The sequence below is a fragment of the Oncorhynchus gorbuscha genome, linkage group LG14, assembly GCF_021184085.1.
Source record: "Oncorhynchus gorbuscha isolate QuinsamMale2020 ecotype Even-year linkage group LG14, OgorEven_v1.0, whole genome shotgun sequence".
Taxonomy (NCBI): Eukaryota; Metazoa; Chordata; class Actinopteri; order Salmoniformes; family Salmonidae; genus Oncorhynchus; species Oncorhynchus gorbuscha.
In genome coordinates, this window is record NC_060186.1 from 40,347,498 (window position 1) to 40,369,872 (window position 22,375).

The 22,375-nt window shown below is 46.7% G+C and overlaps 1 non-coding gene and 1 pseudogene across 1 annotated transcript; one reads left to right on the top strand and one right to left on the bottom strand.

The window, feature by feature from the left end:
• The window catches only part of LOC123994934, a 144,416-nt pseudogene that overhangs the window by 102,447 nt on the left and 19,594 nt on the right, over positions 1–22,375 (top strand).
• Positions 21,904–21,984, bottom strand: trnat-ugu. Its single transcript has one exon. It is a non-coding gene; the product is annotated as a tRNA-Thr (tRNA).

Consider the following 22,375-nt stretch of genomic DNA (forward strand, 5'->3'; position numbering starts at 1 on the left):
TGAATTCTATTTCAATTCAGTCAATTCCTGATTTGAAATTAAATTGGAATTGGTCCCAACCCTGTCCCCCCCCCATCCCAAATATGGACCTGGAGGTCCGCCACTCTGCTGTTTTTCATCCTTCCCTTCTAATTAAGGAACTGTTCAGACATGGGACACTAGGGTCGACTTCATGAGGCACCAACGCTTGTTTGTGTTCTCTGTTGAAAAACATTTTTAAATGTTTTCTGTGGTGTGCCCCAATGAACACAACCTAGGTTAATGGCATCTCGGCCATTCAGTGAAATGAATCAATCATTTTACTACCAGGAAGAATCTAACACCAGCAGACGTCCAGGCTGTGACTTGAGTAGCAGAGTTGTCAAACAAGCCCATGAGAAAAGAGTTGGCCGAAGCAGAAAGAGACTGGCACAAACAGTGCCTTCAAAGTATTCAGATCCTTCAATTTTTCCACATTTTGCTACGTTACAGTCTTGTTCTAAAATTGATTAAGTTTTTAAAAATTCCTCATCAATCTCCACACAATACCCCATAATGACAAGGTGAAAAGTTTTTGCTAAAAAAAAAAAAATTGAAAACAAACACCTCATTTACATAAGTATTCAGACCCTTTGCTATGAGACTCGTCCTGTTTTTGCTGCCAACAAAGTACTGAGTAAAGGCTCTGAATACTTATGTAAATTAAGGAATTCTGTAAAAAAAAAAAAAAAAAATGTAATTGGCAAACATTTCTAAAAAACCTGTTTTCGCTTTGTTATTATGGGTTATTGAGGGAAAAAAAACATGTAATCAATTTTAGAATAAGGCTGTAACGTAACGAAATGTAGAGGTCTGAATTCTTTCTTAATGCACTGTATTGCCACTATTTTACCCAATCCCAAATCGACCCCTTGCCCCTACCCGTGGGCCCTCTTGTAACGCCATTACCTCACTTGGGTACATTTGAAAAGATGAGAGAAGCAATATTATAATGGCCCCTAATTTTGCCTTTTGATAGCTTAGGTTGAAATATTTACAAATTGCTGTATCTATTACAGATCTAAGTGCATAGGCGCACAATGTAGGGGTGAGTGGTTGATTTAGGATTAGGCATCACTGTTATGAAATTCCACTTCGTTTGGCGGGTAATTGGGCCTCTAGAGCCGAGACTGATGTTTGTGTCTGTCCTTCTCCCTCATAGCAAATCATGAAGGACCGGTGGATAAACGCAGGCCTAGAGGAGAATGAACTGAAGCCATTCATGGAGCCAGAACAGGACATCACAGACCAGAAGAGAATAGGTACATTGACTCCAACACTCCTCTCTCTATATATATCAGCGGCTCCCAATTTGCTCCCTTACCTTTCAATGTTTTCAGATCTGAACAGGTATAGGTTTAAAGAGTGTAGGGGTGGAGCTTCTACCATATTGCTTACACCTTAGATCTGCATTAAGGAAGGGTTAGGGAGGGAATTGGGGACTGGCTTTACATCTATAAATCTGTACACTGTATCGTCCTAAATGGCACCCCATTCCCTAAATAATGTAATATGATTGATAGCGCACTACTTTTGACCAGAGCCCTATGTAGGGAATAGGGTGCCATTTGGGAGAGTCAATGACTTTATTAACCAGGGATGGTCATGCCGCTTCATGGAGAGTTACTGAGTATACAGGCTTTTGATCCTGTCTAGCTCTTCTAACACACCTGATTCAGATGGGTTTGCACATGTATTTAGAGGGAATCGCCCCTTACCCCCTTTGTTAGGGGCTAGCCTTGCATGCTGTGCCCAACGTGAGCCTGGCAGAGCTGTGTTGTTTTCAGACATGCAGGCAGCACATGGTCTAGCACTTCCCTTAGACACACACACACCTTAACACACACAGTCATTAAAACACACAGAGTCATTCAAAATCATGCACGACCATGCATTAACACAACCGCACTCAGTAACACAGTCATTATTGAAATGCATGTGTGCGTGCGAACAAACGCACTCACAGATCCACAAGTCGATACAGTCTGGCAGGCCTTGTTCTTTCCACTCGGACCCCCAGGGCTTGCCCCCTCCCCTACCATGCCCTCTGTCGATGGCAGCATTGATCTCACTCAGCAGTGTGAGAGAGACGAGTGTGTGTCACAGGATATTCCACAGTCTCAACAACAAGGAGGCCCTGTTTGGTTCCCCACATTATGTACAGTTTACTCACCTTTATTTACGGTCTTCATTTTAGATTTTGTTTTTGGGTTAGGTTATGTTTGTTTCACCAACAGTCAGTGCTCTGTCAATATGTCTCTAATGTGTGCATTAGTATGTTGTTGCTGAACATACAATTTAGCCTTGTGGGATTAATAATGTTTATTCAATTAAATTAAGTGCAATGCCCCCTAGTATTTTTGGTTCCCCCTTAACAAACAGGAAATGGCGATGTTCACACGCTCCCAGCCTATTGGTTATTTGCTTTTCTCCTCACATATTTGTTTCTTTATTGAATAGAGGATGTGAGAGGGAGAGACGGAAGTTGAGAGGGTCAGAAGGGTGTGGGCCGGATTCAAACCCACACCGACACGGTGTGCTCTGTAGGCAGCAGCACGAACTGCTAGACCACCACAGGCTATTGGGTGTTTTTATTTAAGAAATGTATTTCACTTTTACTTAACTAGGTAGGTTGAGAACAGGTTCTCATTTACAACTGCGACCTGGCCAAGATAAAGCAAAGCAGTGCAACGCCAACAACACAAAGTTACACATGGGATAAACAACCGTACAGACAACAATAGAAAATCTGTATACAGTGTGTGCAAATGAGGATCACAGAATCACCCGCAGCAAGATCGACATCATTAATATATACACAGAGAAAAGAGTTGGACCGGGAATTGAACCCTGTGGCACCCCCATAGAAACTGCCAGAGGTCCAGACAACAGGCCCTCTGATTTGACACACTGAACTCTATCAGAGAAGTAGTTGGTGAACCAGGCGAGGCAGTCATTAGAGAAACCAAGGCTTTTGAGTCTGCCGATAAGAATAAGGTGATTGACAGAGTCGAAAGCCTTGGCCAGGTCGATGAAGATTGCTGCACAGTATTGTCTCTTATCGATGGCGGTTATGATATTGTTTAGGACCTTGAGCGTGGCTGAGGTGCACCCGTGACCAGCTCGGAAACCCGATTGCATAGCGGAGAAGGTATGGTGGGATTCGAAATGTTCGGTGATCTGTTTGTTCACTTGGCTTTCAAAGATTTTAGAATGGCAGGGTAGGATAGATACAGGTCTGTAACAGCTTGGATCTAGAGTGTCTCCCCCTTTGAAGAGGGGGATGACCGCGGCAGCTTTCCAATCTTTAAGAATCTCAGATGATACGAAAGAAAGGTTGAGCAGACTAGTAAATAGGGGTTGTGATAATGGCGGTGGATAATTTTAGGAAGAGAGGGTCCAGATTGTCTAGTCCAGCTGATTTGTAGGGATCCAGATTCTGCAGCTCTTTTAGGACATCAGCTGTCTGGATTTGGGTGAACGAGAAGCCCTGGGCTGGTTGCTGCGGGGGGCCGCAGAGCTGTTGGCCGGGGTTGGGGTAACCAGTTGGAAGCGTGGCCAGCCGTAGCGAAATGCTTCTTGAAATTCTCGATTATTGTGGATTTATCGTTGGTGACAGTGTTTCCTAGCCTCAGAGCAGTGGGCAGCTGGGAGGAGGTGCTCTTATTCTCCATGGACTTTACAGTGTCCCATAACTTTTTTCAATTAGTGCTACAGGATGCAAATTTCTGTTTGAAAAAGCTAGCCTTGGCTTTTCTAACTGCCTGTGTATATTGGTTCCTAACTTACCTGAAAAGTTGCATATCGCGGGGACTAATCAAAGCTAATGCAGTGCGCCACAGGATGTTTTTGTGCTGGTCAAGGGCAGTCAAGTCTGGGGTGAACCAAGTGCTATATTTGTTCTTAGGTCTACATTTTTTAAAGTGGCATGCTTATTTAAGATGGTGAGGAAGGCACTTTTGAAGAATAACCAGGCATTCTCTACTGATGGGATGAGGTCTGTCGTGTTTTTTCAGGATAACCGGGCCAGGTCGATTATAAAGACCTGCTTGCAGAAATGTTTTAGGGGGCGTTTGACACTGATGAGGGGTGATCGGACCCATAACGGACGCAGGCAATGAGGCAGTGATCGCTGAGATCCTGGTTGAAAACAGCAGAGGTGTATTTAGAGGGCAAGTTAGTCAGGATGATATCATGGGGTTCCCATGTTTACGGATTTGGGGTTGTACCTGGTAGGTTCCTTGCTAATTTGTTTGAGATTCAGGGCATCTAGCTTAGATTGTAGGACGGCTGGGGTGTTAAGCATATCCCAGTTTAGGTCACCTAACTGTACGAACTCTGACGATGGATGGGGGGCAATCAATTCACATATGTTGTCCAGGGCACAGCTGGGAGCTGAGGGGGGTCTATAACAAGTGGCAACAGTGAGAGATGGATTTTTAAAAGTAGTAGCTCGATCTGTTTGGGCAGAGACCTTGATAGCTTGCAGAGCTCTGTCCTACTATCTCTACAGTAGATTGCAACTCCTCCCCCATTAGCAGTTCTATTTTGATGGACAATGTTGTAATTGGGGATGGAAATGTCTGACTTTTTGGTGGCCTTCCTAAGCCAGGATTTTGACACAGCAAGGACATCAGGGTTGGCGGAGTGTGCTAAATCAGTGAATAAAACAAACTTAGGGAGAAGGCTTTTCCGGTTACTGAAGTCAACAAATGAGAGCGCCTGGGGACACACAGGGCCTGGGTTAACCTCTACATCACCAGAGGAACAGAGGAGGAGTAGAATGAGGGTACAGCTAAAGGCTATAAGAACTGGTCGTCTAGTGCGTTCGGAACAGAGTAAAAGGAGCAGACTTCTGGGCGTGGTAGGATAGATTCAGGGCATAATGCTCAGGCAAGGGCATGGTAGGGTGCGAGAACAGTGGAGGTAAACCTAGGCATTGAGTGACGACGAGAGAGGCTGCATCTCTGGAAGTGGCATTAAACTAGGTGCTGTCTCCGCATGTGTGGGGGGTGGGGCAAGGGAGGTAACTGAGGCATGTAGAGCGGGGAACTAAGGGCTCCGCAGTAAAACAAAACAATGAGAGCTAACCTAAACAACAGGCATAAAGCAATCACAGGTGTTGATTGGGAGGGCTAAGACAACAGGTAAACAGCTAAGACAACAAGAACGGGTAAATGGATGAATGAATGGGCATAGAGGGTCAGTTAGTTACACACAGGGCCTGAGTTCAAGGCTGGGGCCGACATAAACAAAATGAAGTACCGTGGTAATGAGCAGTCCAGTAGGTATCAGCTGTGTAGCCGTGGGATCATAGGGTCCAATAAGCAGCAATGGACGAAACAGGGAGCCGCTCGGCAGTCGTCACTACGCTAGGCGAGCGGGAGACACTGCGCTCAGAGAGTTAGCGGGTCGGGGCTAGTAGCTGGGTCCTCACCGACATCAACGATGCAGAGGCCGGTTGAGAGCACATCGGCCGATATACAGTGCCTTGCGAAAGTATTTGGCCCCCTTAAACTTTGCGACCTTTTGCCACATTTCAGGCTTCAAACATAAAGATATAAAACTGTATTTTTTGTGAAGAATCAATAACAAGTGGGACACAACCATGAAGTGGAACAACATGTATTGGATATTTCAAACTTTTTTAACAAATCAAAAACTGAAAAATTGGGCGTGCAAAATTATTCAGCCCCTTTACTTTCAGTGCAGCAAACTCTCTCCAGAAGTTCAGTGAGGATCTCTGAATGATCCAATGTTGACCTAAATGACTAATGATGATAAATACAATCCACCTGTGTGTAATCAAGTCTCCGTATAAATGCACCTGCACTGTGATAGTCTCAGAGGTCTGTTAAAAGCGCAGAGAGCATCATGAAGAACAAGGAGCACACCAGGCAGGTCCAAGATACTGTTGTGAAGAAGTTTAAAGCCGGATTTGGATGCAAAACCATTTCCCAAGCTTTAAACATCCCAAGGAGCACTGTGCAAGCGATAATATTGAAATGGAAGGAGTATCAGACCACTGCAAATCTACCAAGACCTGGCCGTCCCTCTAAACTTTCAGCTCATACAAGACTGATCAGAGATGCAGCCAAGAGGCCCATGATCAATCTGGATGAACTGCAGAGATCTACAGCTGAGGTGGGAGACTCTGTCCATAGGACAACAATCAGTCATATATTGCACACATCTGGCCTTTATGGAAGAGTAGCAAGAAGAAAGCCATTTCTTAAAGATATCCATAAAAAGTGTTGTTTAAAGTTTGCCACAAGCCACCTGGGAGACACACCAAACATGTGGAAGAAGGTGCTCTGGTCAGATGAAACCAAAATTAAACTTTTTGCCAACAATGCAAAATGTTATGTTTGGCGTAAAAGCAACACAGCTCATCACCCATCCCCACTGTCAAACATGATGGTGGCAGCATCATGGTTTGGGCCTGCTTTTCCTCAGCAGGGACAGGGAAGATGGTTAAAATTGATGGGAAGATGGATGGAGCCAAATACAGGACCATTCTGGAAGAAAACCTGATGGAGTCTGCAAAAGACCTGAGACTGGGACGGAGATTTGTCTTCCAACAAGACAATGATCCAAAACATAAAGCAAAATCTACAATGGAATGGTTCAAAAATAAACATATCCAGGTGTTAGAATGGCCAAGTCAAAGTCCAGACCTGAATCCAATCGAGAATCTGTGGAAAGAACTGAAAACTGCTGTTCACAAATGCTCTCCATCCAACCTCACTGAGCTCGAGCTGTTTTGCAAGGAGGAATGGGAAGAAATTTGTCTCTCGATGTGCAAAACTGATAGAGACATACCCCAAGCGACTTACAGCTGTAATCGCAGCAAAAGGTGGCGCTACAAAGTATTAACTTAAGGGGGCTGAATAATTTTGCACGCCCAATTTTTCAGTTTTTGATTTGTTCAAAAAGTTTGAAATATCCAATAAATGTCGTTCCACTTCATGATTGTGTCCCACTTGTTGATTCTTCACAAAAAAATACAGTTTTATATCTTTATGTTTGAAGCCTGAAATGTGGCCAAAGTTCGCAAAGTTCAAGGGGGCCGAATACTTTCGCAAGGCACTGTACATCAGCAGAACAGTCGTGATGGATCGTCGGGGCTCCGTGTCTATAGAGGGTCCAGGCCAATTGGCAAGAGAGGTATTGTAGTTGGTGTACTTTGTTTGCTAGCTGGGGGAATGGGCCTATCTCGAGGCTAACTGGTGCTTGCTGCTGGACAAGGGCGTTAGCCACGATAGCCACTCGGTAGTCGCTAGCTAGCTGCGATGATCCGGTGTAATGGTCCAGAGCTTGCGGCAGGAATCCGGAGATGTAGTGGGGGGAAAAAAGCAGTCCGTTATGCTCAGGGCTGATATTGCGCTGTGCAGACTGGCAGATATTATCCAGGCTAAAGCGGCTGGTGTCTGTGCTAAAGGTAAAGACTTCTAGCAGTGGCTAACAATGACCAAATACCTAGTAGCTAATTACCTGGCTGTCCTCTGAAGGCTAGCTTCTGATGGAGGTTCCAGTTCTAAGGTCTAAAAAGATCCGTACCATGTTCCGTGAGGCTAATGCCTGTCCTGTCCCACTCCTGATTCCCTGCAGACATCATGGTGGAGATGGGCTACACTCAAGAGGAGGTCACTGAGTCTTTAACCAGGATGAAGTACGATGAGATCACTGCCACCTACCTGCTACTGGGCAGGAAGTCCACAGAGGTAAGGACAGACTGGGCAAAAGTGGCCCAATCCCAAATTGTCCCCCAAGCCCTGCACTGGGCAGATGCTGAGAGGATTTGACTTGTGTAATCAATCTGGTAATAGCTTCACCTTGCCCTCAGATAGGCTCAGTGGAAGTTTCACAACATTGCTAATACCAATCAAATCCTCTCAATCTCCACAAGTGTGTAGGGTTAAGGGAACGATTTGGGATTGACCCAGTACCTGGCCATGAATGACCATGTTGGAAAGCACTGGTTCTATTCTATTCCTTGCTTTTAGCACAATTTATTTGTTTAAATCAAGGTGTAGGGGTTTATGTAAGTGGTTGAAAGTATACAGGTTTGAAACAGTCTGTTTGGATGATACAGCCACAGTCACAAATGTCCCTATTTGAAATGCCATGTGAAACATATTGAGTGACTTTTCCAAAGAGCACAGATCCAAAAGATACAGTAAAACTCATCTGCAGCGTGATTTCATGGGAAACTTTTCTTCTCTCTCGAAGTTGGAGGCTAGTGACTCCAGCTCTAGCAGTAACTTGTCTCTGGCCAAGGCACGGCCCGCCATCGAGCGCAACAACAACGGCCAGTCTTCTGCCCATCTCAAGACCCAGCGGTCCATCTCCGGCACCCAGAAACAGAGACGCTACAGCGACCAGGGTGAGGGAGAGGGGGCGTGGAGAGAGCAGAGGGGGGGCGTGGAGAGAGCAGAGGGGGCGTGGAGAGAGCAGAGGGGGCGTGGAGAGAGCAGAGGGGGCGTGGAGAGAGCAGAGGGGGGCGTGGAGCAGAGCAGAGGGGCGTGGCGGGGCAGGGGCGTGGCGGGAGCAGGGGGGCGTGGAGGGAGCAGAGGGGGCGTGGCGGGAGCAGAGGGGGCGTGGGGTGCAGCAGGGGGCGTGGCGGGAGCAGAGGGGGCGTGGCGGGAGCAGGGGGCGTGGCGGGAGCAGGGGCGTGGCGGGAGCAGAGGGGCGTGGCGGGAGCAGAGGGGGCGGTGGCGGGAGCAGAGGGGGGGGTGGCTGGGAGGGAGAGGGGGCGTGGCTGGGAGCAGAGGGGGCTGGGGGTGGCTGGGAGCAGAGGGGCTGGGGGTGGCTGGGAGGGCAGAGGGGTGGCTGGGGGTGGCTGGGAGGGAGAGGGGGCGTGGCTGGGAGGGAGAGGGTGGCTGGGGGTGGCTGGGAGGGAGAGGGTGGCTGGGGGTGGCTGGGAGGGAGAGGGTGGCTGGGGGTGGCTGGGAGGGAGAGGGTGGCCTGGGGGTGGCTGGGAGGGAGGAGAGAGGGGCTGGGAGGGAGGAGAGGGGCTGGGAGGGAGAGGGTGGGAGGGGCTGGGAGGGAGGAGGGTGGGAGAGGGGCTGGGAGGGAGGAGAGGGTGGGAGAGAGGAGAGAGGGGCTGGGAGGGAGGGAGGGACTGGGAGGAAGATGATGTAAGTGGGACAGGAGGAAAGGAGGTAAAGAGAATATGGGAAAATATAGGAAGATGCATGTGAACCTCCAATGCAGCACAGTTCCCATTTGAACTCCACACTGATCCCTGTATCTGTCCCTCCCTCCATCCATCCAGCCGGTCCGTCCATCCCCTCGGTGGGCTATCCCAAGAGGAGCCAGACCACCTCGGCCGACAACGGCGACTACAAAGTGGATGGTGGTGCTCAGACCCAGAAGTGTGGTTTGTCGGGTGGGCGCAGTGGCGGCATTGCCCCTGCCAGTCCCCTACTAGGTAATGCCAACAGCCCCAACAAGGCCGACGTCCCCGACCACAAGAAAGGCTCCACCACACCCACCGTGAGTACAAAGAATATACACATGGAAGATACACTACACTCTTTAAAAAAGCATGGTCATTATTTGCTGCTATAACAGCCTCCACTCTTTTGGGAAGGCTTTCAACTAGATGTTGGAACATTGCTGTAGGGACTTCCATTCAGCCACAAGCATTAGTGTAGTTCGCAGTTGGCTATTCAATTCATCCCAAAGGTGTGCAGGCCAGTCAAGTTCTTCCACACCAATCTCGACAAACCATTTCTGTATGGACCATTGCGTTGTGCATGGGGGCATTGTCATGCTGGAACAGGAAAGGGCCTTCCCCAAACTGTTGCCAAAAATGTGAAAGCTCTGAATCGTCTACAATGGCATTGTATACTGTAGCGTTAAGATTTCCTTTCACTGGAACTAAGGGGCCCGAACCATGAAAAACAGCCCCAGACTGTTATTCCTCATCCACCAAACTTTACAGTTGGCACTGTGCATTCGGGCATCCGCCAAACCCAGATTCAGATGGTGAAGCGTGATTCATCACTCCAGAGAACGCATTTCCACTGCTCCAGAGTCCAATGGCGGCGAGCTTTATACCACTCCAGCCAACGCTTGGCATTGTGCATGGGATTTTTATTTTTATATTACCCCCTTTTTCTCCCCAATTACTATTTTGTCTCATCGCTGCAACTCCCCAACAGACTCAAGTGAGTCAAAGGTCAGGTCATGCGTCCTCCGAAACAACAATGAGCCAAGGAAAGCCCCCCCCCGCCAAATCCTCCCCTAACCCAGACAGCGCTTTGCCAATTGTGCGCCGCGCTATGGGACTCCCGGTCACGGCGTTTGTGATCCAGCCTGGGATCGAACCCGGGTATGTAATAACGCCTCAAGCACTGTGATGCAGTGCCTTAGACCGCTGCGCCACTCGGCAGGCTGCGCATGGTGATCTTAGGCTTGTGTGTGATTTTCTCGGCCATAGAAATCCATTTCATATAGAGACAGTTTGGAACTCAGTAGTGAGTGTTGCAACGGAGGACAGATGATTTTTATGTGCTTCAGCACTTGACAGTCCCGTTCTGTGAGCTTGTGTGGCCTACCACTTCGCGGCAGAGGTTGTTGCTCCTAGACGTTTCCACTTCACAATAACAGCACTTACAGTTGAACTGGGCAGCTCTAGCAGATGAACTGACTTGTTGGAAAGATTACATTTACATTTAAGTCATTTAGCAGACGCTCTTATCCAGAGCGACTTACAAATATTTCATTCCATCATCTCATCTCTATAGACCTGCTGCCTGCGCTGTCTGACAAAATCACTATGTTAGTAGTTCTTCAGATTTATGTAACTGCTGAATACCAACAACTATCAATCACTGGGATGATGTATTTTCAGGTAGAGACACCTCTCACAGCAACTGCTCTCGATCCCTCGTCTTCTGTCTCTTCTCTCTCTTCCCACACAGACCGGGCAAGAGGGCTTATGGTCATTGTAGTTAATTACCACGTTTTCTGCACTAAACTATGTTGAATATTGGCCTGTAGGAAACGACTAACAACACACAGTTCAGGATTCATCTGATTTAATCTCTAGAGAAACACATTGAACTCACAGAAAAAAATATTGGTCATAGATGTATGTTAAACATAAATGTTTAAAAATCACTCAGCATTTCTCCCAGCTGGTGTTCCAGTCTGACTCTGGTCCAGCTCACTAATCAACAACACTCCCATTGCTTCCCACTACTGTTCTCTGGGATTATCCCACATCACTGATCTCCATTAGAGATGCAACTGGAGGAACACATCTGGACGGGCAGCTGAATAATATAGAATCTGAAGAGAGTGAGTGAGTGAGTGAGTGAGTGAGTGAGTGAGTGAGTGAGTGAGTGGTGAGTGGTGAGTGGTGGTGAGTGAGTGAGTGAGTGAGTGAGTGAGTGGTGAGTGAGTGAGTGAGTGTGTGAGTGTGTGAGTGTGTGAGTGTGTGAGAGAGTGAGTGTGTGGTGGTGAGTGAGTGAGTGGTGGTGAGTGAGTGGTGAGTGGTGAGTGAGTGGTGAGTGGTGAGTGGTGAGTGAGTGAGTGGTGGTGAGTGAGTGAGTGAGTGAGTGAGTGTGTGAGTGTGTGAGTGTGTGAGTGAGTGTGTGTGTGAGTGTGTGAGTGAGTGTGTGTGTGAGTGTGTGAGAGATTGAGTGAGTAAGTGAGTGAGTGTGTGAGTGAGTGTGTGTGTGAGTGAGTGTGTGTGTGAGTGTCTGTGTGAGTGTGTGAGAGATTGAGTGAGTGTGTGAGTGAGTGTGTGTGAGTGTGTGTGTGTGTGAGAGATTGAGTGAGTGGTGAGTGAGTGAGTGAGTGAGTGAGTGGTGAGTGAGTGGTGGTGGTGAGTGAGTGAGTGAGTGAGTGAGTGAGTGAGTGAGTGAGTGAGTGAGTGTGTGTGTGTGTGTGTGTGTGTGTGTGTGAGTGTGTGAGTGTGTGAGAGATTGAGTGAGTGTGTGTGTGAGTGTGTGAGAGATTGAGTGAGTGAGTGAGTGAGTGAGTGTGTGTGTGTGTGTGTGTGAGTGTGTGTGTGAGTGTGTGAGAGATTGAGTGAGTGATTGTGTGTGTGTGTGAGTGAGTGAGTGTGTGAGAGAGTGAGTGAGTGAGTGTGTGAGAGATTGAGTGAGTGTGTGAGTGAGTGTGTGTGTGTGTGTGTGTGAGAGATTGAGTGAGTGAGTGAGTGAGTGTGTGAGAGAGTGAGTGTGTGAGAGAGTGAGTGTGTACCACCTTATATCCACTCTCTCTAAACCTAAATTCCAACATTTGCATTGAGCAAATCAGCGGTTCAAGATTATATTTTTTTTGTTGAGAAAGTTGTGACAGTCATACTGAGAGAGAGAACGAGGGAGTGACAGAGAGGAGAGGAGAGAGAACGAGGGAGTGACAGAGAGGAGAGGAGAGAGAACGAGGGAGTGACAGAGAGGAGAGGAGAGAGAACGTTGAGAAAGTTGTGACAGTCATACTGAGAGAGAGAACGAGGGAGTGACAGAGAGGAGAGGAGAGAGAAAGTTTTGACAGTCATACTGAGAGAGAGCACGAGGGAGAGACAGAGAGGAGAGGAGAGAGAACGAGGGAGAGACAGAGAGGAGAGGAGAGAGAAAGTTTTGACAGTCATACTGAGAGAGAGAGAAGGAGGGAGAGAGAAAGGAAAAGACAAAGGCAGATAGACAGATAGCGATGTGGTGACGTGTTCACAGTGGGGGAGTTGTGTAGTTATGGAACAGCCATATCTAATGTCCTTCAGCTGAACACTGTGCTTCCAATCATATCTTCAACTCAGAAAGAACAGACTCCACAGGCTAGGGAACACACGCGCACGCACACACACACACACACACACACACACACACACACACACACACACACACACACACACACACACACACACACACACACACACACACACACACACACACACACACACACACACACACACACACACACACACACGGAATTAAAACAAGCAGCATCTTAGATAAACCTAGGAGAGAGAGAGAGAGAGAGAGAGAGAGAGAGAGAGAGAGAGGGGTAGAGAGGAAGAGAGGAGAGAGGTAGAGAGAGAGGAGGGGAGAGGAGGAGAGAGGTAGAGACAAGGAGGGGAGAGGAGGAAAGAGGTAGAGAGAGACAAGGAGGGGAGAGGAGGAGAGAGAGAGGAGGAAAGAGGTAGAGAGAGACAAGGAGGGGAGAGGAGGAGAGAGAGAGGTAGAGACAAGGAGGGGAGAGGAGGAGAGAGAAAGATGGCATTCTATGATGCTACCACATTGAAAGGCAATGAGCTCTTCATTAAGGCCATTCTACTTAAAATATTTGTCTATGGAGATTGCATGACGGTGTGCTCTATTTATACACCATCAGCGGGTATGGCTGATATAGCCGAATCCACTAATTTAAGGGTTGTCTACGTACTTTTGTATACACAGTGCATTCGTGTGTATTCAAACACCTTCACTTTTTCCACAATTTGTTACATTACAGCCTTATTCTAAAATGGATTACATTTTTGTTTTTTCTCACCAATCTACACACAATTACCCCATAATGACAAAGCATTTTTGCAAATGTATAAAAAATAGAACCCTTACTTACATACAGTGGCCAACAAAGGGTATATGACAAAGTATTGAGAAACTTTTGTTATTGACCAAATTCTTATTTTCCACCATAATTTGCAAATAAATAAATTAAAAAACCTACAATGTGATTTTCTGGATTTTTTTTCTCTCATTTTGTCTGTCATAGCTGAAGTGTACCTATGATGACAATTATAGGCCTCTCTCATCTTTTTAAGTGGGAGAACTTGCACAATTAGTGGCTGACTTTTTTGCCCCACTGTAAGTATTCAGAGCCTTTGCTATGAGACTCAAAATGTATCTCAGGTGCATCCTGTTTCCATTGATCATCCTTGAAATGTTTCTATAACTTGATTGGAGTCCACCTGTGATAAATTCAATTGATTGGACATGATTTGGAAAGGCACACACCTCTCTATATAAGGTCCCACAGTTGACAGTGCATGTCAGAGCAAAAACCAAGTCATGAGGTCGAAGGAATTGTCCGCAGAGCTCCGAGACAGGATTGTTTCAAGGCACAGATCTGGGGAAGGGTACCAAAACATTTCCACAGCATTGAAGGTCCCCAAGAACACAGTGGCCTCCATCATTCTTAAATGGAAGAAGTTTGGAACCACCAAGACTCTTCCTAGAGCTGGCCGCCCGGCCAAACTTAGCAATCGGGGGAGAAGGGCCTTGGTCAGGGAGATGACCACGAACCCAATGGTCACTCTGACAGAACTCCAGAGTTCCTTTGTGGAGATGGGAGAACCTTCTAGAAGGACAACCATCTCTGCAGCACTTTACCAATCTGGCCTTCATGGTAGAGTGGCTAGACGGAAGCCACTCCTCAGTAAAAGGGACGACAGCTCACTTGTAGTTTGCCAAAAGGAACCTAAAGGACTCACAGATGAAGAGAAACAAGATTCTCTGGTCTGATGAAACCAATATTGAACTTTTTGGCCTGAATGCCTAGCGTCACATTTGAAAGAAACCTGGTACCATCTCTACGGTGAAGCATGGTGGTGGCAGCATCATGCTGTGGGGATGTTTTTCAGCGGCAGGGACTGGGAGATTAGTCAGGATCAAAGGAAAGATGAACGGAGCAAAGTACAGCGAGATCCTTGATGAAAACCTGCTCCAGAGCGCTGAGGACCTCTGGGGCTAGGTTCACCTTCCAACAGGACAATGACCCTAAGCACACAGCCAAGACAACGCAGGAGTGGCTTCGTGACCAGTCTCTAAATGTTCTTGAGTGGCCCAGCCAGAGCCCGGACATGAACCCGATCGAACATCTCTGGAGAAACCTGAAAATAGCTGTGCAGCGATGCTTCCCATCCAACCCGACCGAGCTTGAGAGGATCTGCAGAGAAGAATGGGATAAACTCCCCAAATACAGGTGTGCCAAAGTTGTAGCGTCATACCCAAGAAGACTCGAGGCTGTAATCGCTGCCAAAGGTGCTTCAACAAAGTACTGAGTAAAGGGTCTGATTACTTAAGTAAATGTGATATTTAAATTTTTATTTGCATTTCTAAACCTGTTTTTTCTTCGTCATTATGGGGTATTGTGTGTAGATTGATGATCATTAAACATGTTTTATATCAATGTTGGAATAAGGCTGTAATGTAACAAAATGTGAAAAAAGTGAAGGGGTCTGAATATGTCTGTATATACACTGTATAGTGTATATACACACAGGTTCACACACCAACCACAATTACGCAGACATTAACGCACGGTCATTCTCGCTCACAGGGTGATGTCAATGTTGGAAAAAGAGAGAGAGAATGTTTACAGCATTTGTACTGGTCCTCATTAGTACAGTATCTCCTCTTGTTTTCCTTCGATTGTCTATTTTCCTCTCCATAATTCTTCTACTGCTCTGAGCTAGTGTGTTGTGGTCTGCATGACTTTCTTTCTTCTGTTTGACCTTTCATTATTTCCGTATCTCTTTCTGTCTGTCACCATCTGTCTCAGCTTCCTTCCTCCCCCTCGATCAATTCAATTGAAGAAACTTTATTGGCGTGCAAAGTGAAAGAACTGACAAAAAGCACGACAGTGTAAATGGATTGTGTTTAAAAAATAAAATGAAAATTCCTCTTTCTTTCACTCTCTCACCCTTATCCTCTTTCTCTCTTTTCATAACCCTCTCGCTCTCTCCCTCCAGGCTAACTCAATGTCAGGGGGCATGACGAGGAGGAACACGTATGTGTGTAGTGACAGGAATGCCTCGGACCGCCACTCCGCTGTCATCCAGAATGGAAAAGAGAACAGGTGAGAGGGGCCAAAGCTCTGTCCTGTTGTCCCTCCTGGCCCCCTAAATACAGGCACACAGACCCAGATACATGCATACACACACGTTTAAAAAAAAACGTTCTAGTCATTTAGCAGACACTCTTATCCAGACTGACTTACAGGAGCAATTAAGCGCTTTGCTCAAAGACATATTGAGAGATTCTTCACCTAGTCGGCTCAGGGATTATAAAATGGCACTGGAGGGGATGGCTGCTGGTTTATTGGCTCTTAACCAAATGTGCTATTTGTTTGTTTTTTCGTGTTATTTGTAACTTATTTTGTGCATAATATTTATGCCACTGTCTGTTATGCCCGAAAAGAGCTTCTGGATACCAGAACAGCGATTACTCACCTCGAAATGGATGAAGAATTCTTCTTTAATGAGTCGGACGAGAGGGATTTTCCAAGACACCCGAACAGGCCCTCATCCCCATCATTCGCAGGAGAAAGAGACAGAGATTTTGCGGAAGGAGATAGGGGTGCCTTGTGAGGAACAGGCGACGAGTGGCTAATCTGCCTTTGCCATCGGTACTATTGGCCAACGTACAATCGCTCGATAATAAAATGGACGAACTAAAAGCACATATATCCTACCACCATGACATTAAAAACTGAAATATCTTACGTTTCACTGAGTTGTGGCTGAATTACGACATGAATAACATAAGCTGGCGGGTTATACAATGTACCGGCAGGATAGAACCTCTGATATGACAAGGGGTGGGAGTCTATGTATATTTGTAAACAGCTGGTGCACGATATCTAAGGAAGTCTCGATATTTTGCTCACCTGAGGTAGAGTATCTCATGATAAACTGTAGACCACACTATCTACCTAGAGAGTTTTCATCTGGATTTTTCATAGCTGTCTATTTACCACCACAAACCGATGCTGGCACTGAGACCTCTCTCAATTTATTTATATATATATTTTTTTTTAAATTTATTTAACCAGGTAAGCTAGTTGAGAACAAGTTCTCATTTGCAACTGCGCCCTGGCCAAGATAAAGCATAGCAGTTCGACACGTACAACAACACAGAGTTACACATGGAATGAACAAAACATACAGTCAATAATACAGTTGAAAAAAGAAAACAAAGTCTATATACAGTGAGTGCAAATAAGGTCAAATAAGGGAGTTAAGGCAATAAATAGGCCATGGTGGCGAAGTAATTAAAATATTGCAATTAAACACTGGAATGGTAGATATGCAAAAGATGGATGTGCAAGTAGAGATACTGTGGTGCAAAAAAAGCTTTGGGGGTGACCAGTGAGAGATACCTGCTGGAGCGTGTGCTATGAGTGGGTGCTGCTATGGTGACCAGCGAGCTGAGATAGGGTGGGGCTTTACCTAGCAGAGACTCTTAGATAACCTGTAGCCAGTGGGTTTGGCGACGAGTATGAAGCGAGGGCCAGCCAACGAGAGCGTACAGGTCGCAGTGGTGGGTAGTATATGGGGCTTTGGTGACAAAATGGATTGCACTGTGATAGACTACATCCAGTTTGCTGAGTAGAGTGTTGGAGGCTATTTTATAGATGACATCGCTGAAGTAAAGGATCGGTAGGATGGTCAGTTTTACGAGGGTATGTTTGGCAGCATGAGTGAAGGAAGCTTTGTTGCGAAATAGGAAGCCGATTCTAGATTGAATTTTTGATTGGCGATGCTTAATGTGAGTCTGGAAGGAGAGTTTACAGTTTAGCCAGACACCTAGGTATTTGTAGTTATCCACGTATTCTAAGTCAGAACCGTCCAGAGTAGTGATGCTGGATGGGCGGGCAGGTGCGGGCAAGGATCGGTTGAATAGCATGCATTTAGTTTTATTTGCGTTTATGAGCAGTTGAAGGCCACGGAAGGAGAGTTGTATGGCATTGAAGCTCGTCTGGAGATTTGTTAACACAGTGGCCAAAGAAGGGCCAGAAGTATACAGAATGGTGTCATCTGCATAGAGGTGGATTAGAGAATCACCAGCAGCAAGAGCGACATCATTGATGTATATAGAGAAGAGAGTCGGCCCGAGAATTGAACCCTGTGGCACCCCCATAGAGACTGCCAGAGGTCCGGACAACAAATAATCATAAATTCCGTCGTAAGCAAACCGGAAAACGCTCATCCAGAGGTGGCACTCCTTGTGGCCGGGGACTTTAATGCAGGGAAACTTAGTAAATCCGTTTTTACCTCATTTCTAACAGCATGTCAATTGTGCAACCACAGGGAAAAAAATTATAGATCACCTTTACTCCACGCACAGAGACTCGTACAAAGCTCTCCCTCGCCCCCCATTTGGCAAATCTGACCATAATTATATCCTCCTGATTCCGGCTTACAAGCACTAATTAAAGCAGGAAGCACCAGTGGTCACCAAAAAAGTGGTCAGATGAAGCAGATGCTAAACTACAGGACTGTTTTGCTAGCACAGACTGTAATATGTTCTGGGACTCTTCCGATGGCATTGAGGAGTACACCACATCAGTCACTGGCTTCCTCCACAAGTGCATCGATGACGTCATCCACACAGTGACGGTACATGTATGTACTGTACATGTACATACATGCCTGGATTACAGGCAACATCCGCATTGAGCTAAAAGGTAGAGCTGCCGCTTTCAAGGAGCTTATAAGAAATCCCGCTATTCCCTCCGATGAACCATCAAATAGGCAGAGCGTCAATACAGGACTAAGATCGAAACGTACTACACCGGCTCTGACGCTCGTCGGATGTAGCAGGGCTTGCAAACTATTACAGACTACGTAGAGAAGCACAGCCGAGAGCTGCCCAGTAAGACGAGCAAAATTAGTTCTCGCTTTGAGGCAAGTAACACTGAAAAATGCAATGATAGCATCAGCTGTTCTGGACGATTGTGTGAACACGCTCTCCGCAGTCAATGTGAGTAAGACCTTTAAACAGGTCAACATTCACAAGGCTGCAGGGCCAGACGGATTACCAGGACGTGTACTCTGAGCATGTGCTGACCAACTGGCAAGTGTCTTCACTGACATGTTCAATCTTTCCCTGTCTGAGTCTGTAATACCAACATGTTTTAAGCAGACAACCGTAGTCCCTGTGCCCAAGAACACTAAAGTAACCTGCCTAAATGACTACCGACCCGTAGCACTCACGTCTGCAGCCATGAAGTACTTTGAAAGGCTGGTCATGGCTCACATCAACACCATTATCCCAGAAACCCTAGACCCACTCCAATTTGCATACCGCTCCAACAGATCCACAGATGATGCAATCTCAATTGCACTCCACACTGCCCTTTCCCACCTGGACAAAAGGAACACCTATGTGAGAATGCTATTCATACAGCTCACCACAGTGCCCACATAGCTCATTAATAAGCTAAGGACCCTGGGACTATACACCTCCCTCTGCAACTGGATCCTGGACTTCCTGACGGGCTGCCCCCAGATGGTAAGGGTAGGTAACAACACATCCACCACGCTGATCCTCAACACAGGGGCCCCTCGGGTGCGTGCTCAGTCCCCTCCTATACTCCCTGTTCACTCATGACTGCACGGCCATGCACAACTCCAACACCACCATTAAGTTTTCCGGTGACACAACAGTGGTAGGTGTGATCACTGACAACAACTAGACAGCCTGTAGGAAGGAGGTCAGAGACCTGGCCATGTGGTGCCAGGACAACAACCGCCCCCTCAACGTGATCAAGACAAAGGAGATGATTGTGGACTACAGGAAAAGGAGGACCGAGCACGCCCCCATTCTCATTGATGGGGCTGTAGTGGAGCAGGTTGAGAGCTTCAAGTTCCTTGGTGTCCACATCAGCAACAAACTAACATGGTCCAAGCACAGCAAGACAGTCGTGAAGAGGGCACGACAAAACTTATTCCCCCTCAGGAGACTTAAAATATTTGACATGGGTCCTCAGATCCTCAAAAGGTTTTACAGCTGCACCATCGAGAGCATCCTGACTGGTTGCATCACTGCCTGGTATGGCAACTGCTCGGCTTCCGATCGGAAGGCACTACAGATGATAGTGCGTATGGTCCAGTACATCACTGGGGCCAAGCTTCCTGCTATCCAGGAGAGTAGAGGAGTGCCCTGAAAATTGTCACAAAATTGACTCCAGCCACCCTAGTCATAGACTGTTCTCTCTGCTACCGCATGGCAAGCGGTACCGGAGCGCCTAGTCTAGGTCCAAGAGGCTTCTAAACAGCTTTTACCCCCAAGCCATAAGACGCCTGAACATCTAATCAAATGGCTACCCAGACTATTTGCATTGCCCCTCCCCCTCTTTTACGCTGCTGCTACTCACTGTTTATTATCTTTGCATAGTCACTTTAATAACTCTACCTATTACCTCAATTACCTGGACTAACCTGTGCCCCCGCACATTGACTCTGTACCGGTACCTCCTGTTGCCTTGCTATTGTTATTTTACTGCTGCTCTTTAATTATGTTACTTTTACTGGCCCAACGCTCTTAGCTGCTAGGCTACTCACACGCACGCTCTCTTACGCATTCACTCTCTCTCACACACTCCCACGAATGCACGCACTCTCACACACACACACAAATGCATGCACGCTCGCACTCTCTCACATTTGTTGTCTTTGTCTCATGAACAAAGACACTCATTTTCACACACATCTCTTTCCACACTATTGGAAGAAACATTATGCCCGCGGCAGCTCCGTACACCACCCTGTTCCAAATTCATGCTGGCCTTGAATATGGTGTTCTAGTTAAACGCTGTGTCTGAAGGGGGGTTGTTGTTTCAATAGAGGTGCCGGAAGGCCCTATTCATCATTATCACACGCACGAACATCGTGTTTTCTCTGTAACACTAGGGGGGGTTAGGTTAGGTTAGGTACAACAGAAGGATACATTGGGGCCTGTAAATGTCAAGCTGAAGAAAAGCCAAAGTGTATATTACCCAAGACTGCTACTTTGAAAGGACTGTCTTATCATGTATTTTTAAGTAGTCCATATGTGGCGTTGGATAAAACACTTTTGGCCTGCTTGATGAAGTGTTCTGATTACAACTATACGAGCCTGGTCAAGTTTAAAATGGACTATTCCAAGAGAGTCTTGAGGACAAAAGTGCTTGGAAGTTATGTTTGAACTTCTCCTCATGGTTCCAAGAGGGTTTAAAACTTAGACGTAAGCTTGTCCTCTATTGGTTTCTGACTGTCATTTGACCGCCGTCGGTTAGCAGGGGTCACAGCCTTTCATCTCTGCTGTTCATTAGGCACCAAATGGAAGAAATTGAGTAAAACAGGGATGGACCTGGGTTTGTCTACTAAGAAACGCACATTTTGTTTTCCGAGATTCCTTGTGTTACCATAGCAATTAATGTTGAGTGCTCAGATTGATCAACAAGATTACTTTTTGAATGCGTCATTCATGTTGCGAATGAGGTATTCACACATTCACAAATAAAATGAGTGCAATGCAACATTGCTATACACTGCTCCAATTCCCCTCAATTATAAATAAAACCGATATGTATCGGACTGAGGGCGACACACTCCTATCCAATCGACAATCCACACCCTTTTACCAGTGCAACCCAATAGACACGCAGTCACCACTGCAGAATAAGCTCCCTTAAACTTGTGCTTGTCTAACTAGCTATACTACTCTGCTGTTCCACTACATTCATTCAATTGAGCCTTTTCTGTCCTTTACCTCTGGCTTATGAAGTTTGACTCTTTTTATGCCCTCAATGCTTTATTTAAATCCACGTTTTCTGCTCTGGCCCTGTGGCCTTTTTCGCCCCACTTCGACTCCTGTCCTCTTGGGGGCAGCATGAGTGAAATGTCGGCGGCCTGCACCACAAGCCTCTCTGCCTACTCCAAGGCCCTCACCCCCTCCTCGGCTTCAGTCCACCTGCGCCACCAGAAGGCCTTGTCGGCTTCGGGCCACACATGCCGCCAAACGCTGCCACCTACCGACGGCGTTGACTTCAGGCCTAAGTGAGAGGCTTAATATATATATATATATGATAATAATATATGCCATTTAGCAGACGCTTTTATCCAAAGCGACTTACAGTCATGTGTGCATACATTCTACGTGTGGGTGGTCCCGGGGATCGAACCCACTACCCTGGCGTTACAAGCGCCATGCTCTACCAACTGAGCTACACAGTTCCCACCCCAACTCCCAGGGGTTTGACTAGGGGGTCTCATTTGATCTGTCTGCTTTTCTCTCTAACCTCGTCCCCCCCCCCCCTGTCCACACTTTCTAACTCTCTCTAACGCCGTCTGACCTCCCACCGAATTAGTTTCTGACCAATCGTACCCTTTCCCTCCCGAACACTCATCCCACACTTTTGCTCACTTCTCATTCCGTTAGCTTCACCCCCAAAACACCACCTCCAATGGCTGAGGATCTCTTTTAAAAGGTCCATTTGTGTGTTTAATACGTAGAAGGATTGCCTCCTGCTCTGGTCTCTTTCCTCTAACATACCCAAGTGTATTTGGTCCGAAGTAGTGCCAGCCAAATCTCACCTGATAAACAAACCATCCCTAATGTAGCAAACATAA